We start from the raw sequence: 10,000 nt of genomic DNA on the forward strand, positions 1-10,000 counted from the left end.
ATATTATTATCCCATCTAGTTAAAGCTTGCTTTTTCTAAGACATTATCAAGGTTACCTGCTTCTTGCCCCTTGATGTTGTCCTTGAAATACTGGACACTCTAGATTGGACAATAAAGAAGACAGGATTCTTGTGATCTTGTAGCTTTTAGGTCAACAGGGAAGTGGGAGAGATATACCTTGGAGGCGGGGAGATGTCGCACAAGGTAAAGAGTTACCATAAAAACTTTTCTTTGCCTATCACGAGTTGCACTTGGTGCTGGTCCAAGGTATTTGAAATGTAATTGATGGTTTAATGCCATAGTAATCTCCTATCTATCTATATATCTATCTATATATGAATACATATGTATACATACAAGAACAAAAACCACAACGACAACAACAACAAATGAAACCGTTTTGAGTCCACTGCAGGACAAAGGCCTCAGAATTCAGGTCTGGGGTTTAGCGTGATAGGTGATGGTGGAATTTTTTCGTCTGATCGCTCAGTTCACAGCAAACTAATGCCAGGCTGACACTTGCACGACTTTTGACCATGAATTTGTCGTGGCAAGTCGTGCCATTTTGGGGCATGAACTGGGAGGCTCCCGCACTGTTCACGGCTAGTTCACGCATAGTTCACAATGAGTTCACAACGAGTTCACGAATAGTTCAGGAATGCGTGCCCATCAGTGTCCACATTGACACGAACTGGCACGACGAGTTCACGTGTAGTTTGCGCACTTTCCGCATTGGCACAACGAGTTTGAGCAATTCAGACGGTGTCGTGCCGACTTGGCCACGCCATATAAAAACGGGGCCTCTCCAACCCCTGGTCAGTTTTATTATTATTATTATTATTAATATTTGCTAAGCTACAACCTTAGTTGGAAAAGCAAGATGCTATAAGCCTAGGGGCCCCAAAAGGGAAAATAGCCCAGTGAGGAAAGGAAACAAGGAAAAATAAAATATTTTAAGAACGGTAACATTAAAATAAATATTTCCTATATAACTATAAAAACATAAACAAAACAAGAGGAAGAGAAATTCGATAGAATAGTGTGCTGGAGTGTACCCTCAAGTAAGAGAACTCTAACCCAAGACAGTGGAAGACCATGGTACAGAGGCTATGACACTACCCGAGATTAGAGAACAATGGTTTGATTTTGGAGTGTCCTTCTCCTAGAAGAGTTGCTTACCTTAGCTAAAGTCTCTGCTACCCTTACCAAGAGGAAAGTAGCCATTGAACAATTATAGCGCAGTAGTGAACTCCTTGAGTGAAGAAGAATTGTTTGGTAATCTCAGTGTTGTCAGGTGTGTGAGGACAGAGGAGAATCTGTAAAGAATAGGCCAGACTATTCGGTGTATGTGTAGGCAAAGGGAAACGACCTTCTCTGCTTTCCTCTTCCTCTTGTCAGCTTGGTTTTAGGCATGTTGTCTCTTCGCTGGTGATCTCTGGAATGGCGAACAGTGTCCAGGAAGCTCTATATATACCCCCACACCAACGTGAGCGCCACTGTCGCACAGTAGTCGTGAACTGCTCGTGAACTGATCATGAACTGTTCGTGAACTGATCGTGAACTGCTCGTGCCATGCGCTATCTGGCCGTGAAGTGCGTAAACTAGTCGGGAACTGCTCTTACCATCAATGCGTGAAGTACACGTGACCATGTCAGTGGTAAGGCACGGCCACGCTGCGACGCGCTCCTATTTGTGAACATGTCAACTACTCGTGAACTCGACGTGAGCTGTTCGTGAACTATTCGTGGCAGTTCGTGACAGTCGTGGCATGGTATGCATTGCCACGCACTGGCACGCATCCTCCCGCATCGTTCCGACGAGGTCATGACGAGTTTACGAACAGTTTCGCATAGTTCACGACCCGGTCACGAAATTTGTCGTGACCAAAATTTTGAACATTTTAAAATTCTCGTCACGACATGCCACGAAGTCACGATCGGTTTACGTACATTTCACGCCAGTTTACGACTATTGCGCATTGGCACGGCCACAGATTCGTGCAAGTGTCAGCCTGGCATAACCTAGTGTGGGAGGCTAATACCGCTTTGCTGATCTTGGTGATATCAAAGCACTTAGAAAACAAGAAAGTCTTCAGTTTTACCATGCCTAGTAGTTTATAATTCTATAATAAAGATAAATGTACAATTTGTTGATAATTGATATCTGGGAAATGTGCAATTCGTTGATGGGATAATTCATATCTGGGAAATGAACAATTTGTTGATGGGATACTTCATATCTGAAAATAAGAATAAGTAAATGGCGGAACCAAACGCATCCGTTGAAAAAAAAAATCTCGAAGAGAGAATATTCTAATAGTTCGTAAAATAGTCGGACCCATTGTGAATGAATAGCCCAGATCGTTAAATGGAACTTAATGGAAGTAATTCCATTATGTCCCCCTTTTCCTCTCCTCCCCTCTCGTCCCAACCATGAGTCACGGGGCCTCTATTCAAAGAAGTTCACTGAACCCAGACAATTTTGATGGAAATCCGTTTCTTGTAGGGTTCCAGAGAAGAAAGGACCGAGATTCTTTCTGCCTTGTAAGAGAGGAAAAAAAATCAGAAGGATTTAATGGATTTTCAGAGTTTTATTTGAAAGGACTTAAGGGCAAAAAGGGAAACCTTTAATTTGCATGCAGGCATGCAGGCCTGTTTGCCTGCTCTATTGGCGGACGCTAGCAGTTTGACAGAAACACGGGATGTTGATGGATGGTGAAGAGAGAGAGAGAGAAAGAGAGAGAGAGAGAGAGAGAGAGAGAGAGAGAGAGAGAGAGCTTTTTAATTACTTCAATCTTTATATACAAATATGCTACTTACAACTTGTCTCATGGACTGACGAACATTGTGAAATGATGTTTTAAAGAAGAGAGAGAGAGAGAGAGAGAGAGAGAGAGAGAGAGAGAGAGAGAGAGAGAGAGAGAGAGAGAGAGAGAGAGCCTTTGTAATTACTTCACTTTTTACACTTTTAATTACTTCTTTTAAACATGCTACTTACAGTTTGTCACTTTGACAAACGAATATCGTAAAATGATGTATTAAATGAAAGAGAGAGAGAGAGAGAGAGAGAGAGAGAGAGAGAGAGAGAGAGAGAGAGAGAGAGAGAGAAAACTTTTAATTTCTTCTTTTAAACATGCTACACTATACCTTGTCACGTGGATAGACGAACATCGTAAAATGATGGATTAAATGAGAGAGAGAGAGAGAGAGAGAGAGAGAGATAGAGAGAGAGAGAGAGAGAGAGAGAGAGAAAAAAAAAAAAACTTTTAATTTCTTCTTTTAAACATGCTACACTATACCTTGTCACGTGGATAGACGAACATCGTAAAATGATGGATTAAATGAGAGAGAGAGAGAGAGAGAGAGAGAGAGAGAGAGAGAGAGAGAGAGAGAGAGAGAGATTTTTAATTACTTCAACCTTTATACAAGCATGCTAGATATAACTTGTCACATAGACAGAAGAACATCGTCAAATGATGTTTTAAATAACAGAGAGAGAGAGAGAGAGAGAGAGAGAGAGAGAGAGAATGTAGTACTTGCTCCCCCTTCACCGAGATCCATTGGATTACAGCCTCGGAGGGAGCATTCATTGAATCAACCTCAAATGTACTTAGTCGGAAAGGGGAAGGACAGACGGTTTAGATCCTGTCGCAACGGTGACGTAGTAATACGTGGATGACTTGTGTCTTTTGTCATCTAAATCTCATGATCTGAGGGACAGCGTTCGTTTTCAAAACGACAAATAAATACGTAAACAAAACGTGGGTTATCTTTGTTTTTCATTTCTTGTTTGATAAAATTTATATAATTGCTTTCACTGTACCTTATCTACGACTTTTGGTGTGTTCAGGTGTTATTTGGGACAATGTGCTGATTAAAGATATTGCTTTTCAAGGTTTAAAGGCCACTCATGAATGGCAGAGGCAAGGGACAGTGAAATTGCCCTAGATGGCCATATTACATATGACCAGTACCCAACACCCCCCCCTCTCCACCCAAGCTAGGACCAGGGAAGGGCAGGCAATGGCTGCTGATGACTCAGGAGGTAGGCCTATAGGCTCCCCTAAACCTCCTATCCTTAGCTCACAAGGAGGGTGAGGATGCAGCGACCAAAAGAACTAACGAGTTTGAGCGGGACTCGAACCCCAGTCTGGCGATCACCAGTCAGGGAAGTTACCACCACAACCCGATAGGCTATATAATATAAAAGAATAACTTTAGTGGATGACCAGTGAGATAATGCACTACTCGGTATCTCTGGCTGATCAAGTAAGATTTCGCACAATTTATTGTCGCTAAACAAATAATAATAGAAAAACGCTATAATTATATCAGCAAGTGTATGGACATCCCAATTTTTATCAGACGAGTCACTATACAATGGACTTCTGAACACAACGCAAATATGATAGATATTATGAACATTTTAACTAAAAGAGTTTTGATTTTCATAATGTATTCTTTAATTCCAAATCACTAAGTATATTCAAAACTCAACATTCCTTTTTGGTGGCATTGCTGTCATATTAACGGACCAAATAAAAGCAAAAATAAGCAGAAATGGTGGATATATGAATATTTATATATACCTATATTTAACCTTATTGTCTCGAGACTAAAGCTCTAATGGCAAATTTTCTTGATCTCTGTTTCCTTATTGGAAGTACTAATTTTGATAATCAAATAAAAGCGTCTTCCAATAACCTTATGTATTGTGTTCTATTTCGTATTTTAATATACATCTTTGTTCTACAGGCATGTTATGACTCCATAATGAAGTAGCATACTAAACATCAAGATTGGCATGGTGAACCATATCAATGAAAATAACCGGCAAAAGTATTCAAATTGCATTTAACATCAAATAGAGAAACTTTGAATGTCGTAGCGGCCTATTGAAAACGACATTTCCTGGCTGTCTGCCCAGCTGGGGTTCGAGTCCCGCTCAATCTCGATAGTTTCCTGTAGTGTCTGTAACCTCACCATCGTTGTGAACTAAAGACGGGGGTTTGGTTTGGAGGAGCTTATAGGTTAACTTGCTGATTCATCAGCAGCCATTGCCTGGGCCTGCCTGGTCTTAGCTGTCCTAGCTTGGGTGGCGATGGGGTTGGGCGCTGATCATATGTATATATGGTCAGTCTTTAGGCCATTGTCCTACTAGCTAGGTTATTGTTACTGTCCCTTGCCTCTTCCATTCATGAGTCGCCTTTAAATCAAACCTTTAAATCAGTAGTGATTGGCTGCTCTTAGATTAAATAAGATCGTTTTGATCATATGAGTGATTTAACGTCGAAATTTAGGCGATTAAATAAGTTATGCAGATATCTACAGATAAGTGTAGCGGTCAACAGGGTTATGCGCAGGAACTCTCTACTCAGTAATGGTGTGATAGGGTCTACCAGGAACTCCTGCGGCTAGCTGTGCCTGGTGGCCTGTTGGTAACATCCTTAACTGGTGATCGCCAGATTGGGGTTCGAGTCCCACTCAAATTTGTTAGTTCCTTGGTTGCTTCAACCTCACCATCCTTCTGAACTAAAGATGGGGAGTTTGGGGGAGTCTATAGGTCTACCTGCTGAGCCATCGGCAGCCATTGTCTAGCCCTCCCTAGTCGTAGCTTGGTTGGATTATATGTATATATGGTCAGTCTGTAGGACATTGTCCTGCTTGCTTGGGTAATGTCACTGTTCCTTTCCTCTGCCATTCACGAGCGGCCTTTAAACCATTCAACCTCCTCCCCTTTCCTCATCTTCCACCATTTCTTTCTACCTCGCTGAGGTACTACTACCCTCATGATGATAGCCTTCCAGAATATGCACATTAAAACTACCCGAAAAACTTTCTCTGACTTGTGGGAGTCCTCCCTTGGGGATGCCCATCTCATCAAAGAAAAATACCGCAAAGTCTCTAACTTGGATTCAGAGGAAGGGAAAACTTTTTGGGGAAAAAAAGAAGTCTGTTGGGCGCAGTTTTTCCCCCTAAAGGGATGAGAAAAATCCCCAGATCCAAACGCTCAGATCACATGTAGAAATGAGAGGATGAAGATGGAGGAAGGAAGAATTTGGAACGTTGGAGATGATTGTTTACGAGAGAGGTAACTATAGGGGCAATCACTGCATGGTAAACTCGGTGAGAATTTGGAACGTTGGAGATGATTGTTTACGAGAGAGGTAACTATAGGGGCAATCACTGCATGGTAAACTCGGTGAGAATTTGGATCGTTGGAGATGATTGTTTACGAGAGAGGTAACTATAGGGGCAATCACTGCATGGTAAACTCGGTGAGAATTTGGATCGTTGGAGATGATTGTTTACGAGAGAGGAAACTATAGGGGCAATCACTGCATGGTAAACTCGGTGAGAATTTGGAACGTTGGAGATGATTGTTTACGAGAGAGGTAACTATAGGGGCAATCACTGCATGATGAACTCAGGTGAGAAGGGAACGGAGAATAATTAGACTTAATTAGATAATAATAATCATCATCATCTCCTCCTACGCGTATTGACGCAATGGGCCTCGGTTAGATTTCGCCAGTCGTCTCTATCTTGAGCTTTTAATTCAATACTTCTCCATTCATCATATCCTACTTCACGCTTCATAGTCCTCAGCAATATTAGGCCTTGGTCTTCCAAATATTCTAGTGCCTTGTGGAGCCCAGTTAAACGATATTTGGTGAAGTAATCTCTCCTAGGGAGTTCTTTTGTTATGTAATGATGGTTCAAGAAATATTGATATAAAAATATTATATGAGGAATTGTGGAGGCTTATGATACAGTAAAGCAAATCTTTATAAATCTAATGCTTTTACTATAACGAGAAAGTAACTTGATGAAATAGTTGCAGTTTTCATTGAACAAGCAGCTTTCAACCAAAGAGACATTAATACGCTTGTAATACGCAAGGGATTAGAAGAGTTGGAATACCCAGGCCTACATGGCTGAGGACTATGAAAGCGGGAAGTAGGATGTGGTGACTGGAGACGTATTGATTTAAAAGCTCAAGATAGAGACGACTGGCGAAAAGTAACAGAGGCCCTTTGCGTTAAAGGGCATGGGAGGAGGTGAGGATGATGATGATGATGATGATGATGACCTTTTTATAGAACAGTTTGCTTAGTTTTTCAACAAATCTTGGATGATTATGAAGCGTGAAGTAGGAGATGATGAATGGTGAGTATTGATTTAAGAGCTCAAGATAGAGACGACTAGCGAAATCTAATCGAGGCCCTTTGCATTAATAGTCGTAGGAAGAGATGATGATGAGGATGCTAATAATTATGCTTAGGTGGACTAGTTAAGCCCAAATGATACTGAAATTGTCCATTGGTCATATTCTTTTATTATCACCAATGCAGTTCCGACTTTATCTAAAGACATCAAATGTAAAACAAAGATTATTTTCTAATCTGTATAAGTGAATGCTGTGACAGTTAGTTTAAGGAAATAAGATCAAAACTAGTCTTTGCTCATCAGTCTTTTCAAGGCTTCCATAAGCACATGTTTCCTGGGCCAGGAACATCCCAGAAAAGTATGTCCGAAAGTAAATAAATCAAGTGGAATATATTAACCTATAAATTCTTTTAAGAACCTATTGAAATGTTATCATGGCTATAATTCCTTATCTTAAAAGGGAAAGAAAGAGTACAACAAGCTATGAAGGGATATTGTTAGCATTATTACTTGCTAAGCTGCAACCCTAGTTGGAAAAGAAGGATGCTATAAGCCCAGGGGCCCCAACAGGGAAACTAACCCAGTGAGGAAAGAAAAACGGACCAAATAAAATATTTTACTAACTGTAACAGCTTTAAAATAGATATTTCCTATATAAACTATAAAAACTTGAACAAAACAAGAGGAAGAGAAATTAGATAGAATAATGTGCCCCAGTGTACCCTTAAGCAAGAGAATGTAGACAAGGCCTGGATGTTCCTACTGTGCACAGGTACTGAATCTAACACAGTATAAAGAGAATGATTTCGAGCACAAACTCGTCACAGGTACTGTATTCAATTCAGAGTTTAAACTTTAAAGGTAATTACCTTAGTTTGAAGTAATTTTCATGGTTTCAAGGATATTCTAATGTAATTTTGGTTTTACTATAGCTTAAGATTTAAGGAAATTGGAAAATTTTTAAGGTAATCAAAGGTAAAAAGCAGCAGCATTTAAGGTAATGGCCACATAGCACATGCTCGAGTTTAAACCCTGGTATTCATAGACATTACAGCTGCTTAGGATACTGTTAACTACCAATCCCTCTTCCTCAAACTTTCCTGCTACCTGATTGGTTAGAATTATCTTGTCCAACCAATCAGCGATCAGGAAACATTTCCGAGCTAAAAGGGCACACCTGCAAGTCTGTAAATCTGCCTCGATAAAAAATATTTACTATAGTACTTAGGCTTGGTGTATTCTTAGTAAGATATAGATAGTGTTCTGTTTACTATCTAAATGATACTTGTTTTGCTAGTTTATATTTTTTTCAGAAACTGAGCATATACTTAGATATATGTCATATTTTTCTCAAATGGTACTAGTATGACTCATTTTAATATAGTTTTCTTATGTTTATGTGTTCACAGAGAGAGAGAGAGAGAGAGAGAGAGAGAGAGAGAGAGAGAGAGAGAGAGAGAGGAGAGAGAGAGAGAGAGAGAGAGAGAGAGAGTTAAAGTACAAGTGAAGAACATGGAATTATTCCAAATGCAAAGCCAAATTAATCACTGCAAGTTTCATTACTCTACGATTTAAATTGTGGCCAGAAAGCTGTTCACAAACACTTACATACACACGAACAAAAACATAAACAGGGCGTAAATCTTAACCTCCTTCCAATTTCGTTGGCAGAGGTAGTAAAGAACTAACAGAAGAGCGAAGAAGGCATAAGAGAAACATTATAGAAAAATGTCGCACTCAGGGGACCAGATAAATTGGAGAGGAAGAAGAAGAGAGAAGAGGAGAGCAATTTGTATTTACAGCGAAAGATGGACTTTGTTGAAGGTTTACCTTCAAAGAAGGGAGAAGATGTCCCTTAATACAGAGAGGAATGTACGATATTGACTATTAAACTTGAAAAATTTTACTTTTATTCATTTCCATTTTTCCTTTCCTCACTGGGCTATTTTTTCTGTTGGAGTCCTTGGGCTTATAGCATCCTCCTTTTCCAACTAAGGTTATAGCTTACCTTGTAATAATAATAATAATAATAATAATAATAATAATAATAATAATAATAATAATAATAATAATAATCTGTTTTCTAAGCATCTGTCTTATTCAATTACCGTCAGATTTGCTGTTCTTAATACTTGTTTAGTAAATAAAAAAGATTATATATATATATATATATATATATATATATATATATATATATATATATATATATATATATATATATATATATATATATATATATATATATACACACACCAAACAGCAACAAATGCAGCCATTTCTATATAGGACAAAGTATGTCCTTATATGTCTGGTTTCAGGCCACTATATATATATATATATATATATATATTACGTTAAGGTATCCTCAATCAGAAAGATATGTATGTATATATATATATATATATATATATATATATATATATATATATATATATATATATATGTATATGTATAAATATATATATATATATATATATATATATATATATGTGTATAAATATATGTATATATATATATGTATATATATATATATATATATATATATATATATATATATATATATATGTATATATATATATATATATATATATATATATATATATATGAATATATGTATAGATATATATATATATAATATATATATATATATATATATATATATATATATATATATAAATGTATGTATGTATATATATATATATATATATATATATATATATATATATATATATACAGTATATGTATATATCGGCTATAAGAATGTAAAAGAAAATTAATGGCATTTTCAACTTCCTACATTTTCAAATACTAAATTGAAAATGTAATATCAC

This window comes from Palaemon carinicauda, chromosome 8, assembly GCF_036898095.1.
Source record: "Palaemon carinicauda isolate YSFRI2023 chromosome 8, ASM3689809v2, whole genome shotgun sequence".
Lineage (NCBI taxonomy): Eukaryota > Metazoa > Arthropoda > Malacostraca > Decapoda > Palaemonidae > Palaemon > Palaemon carinicauda.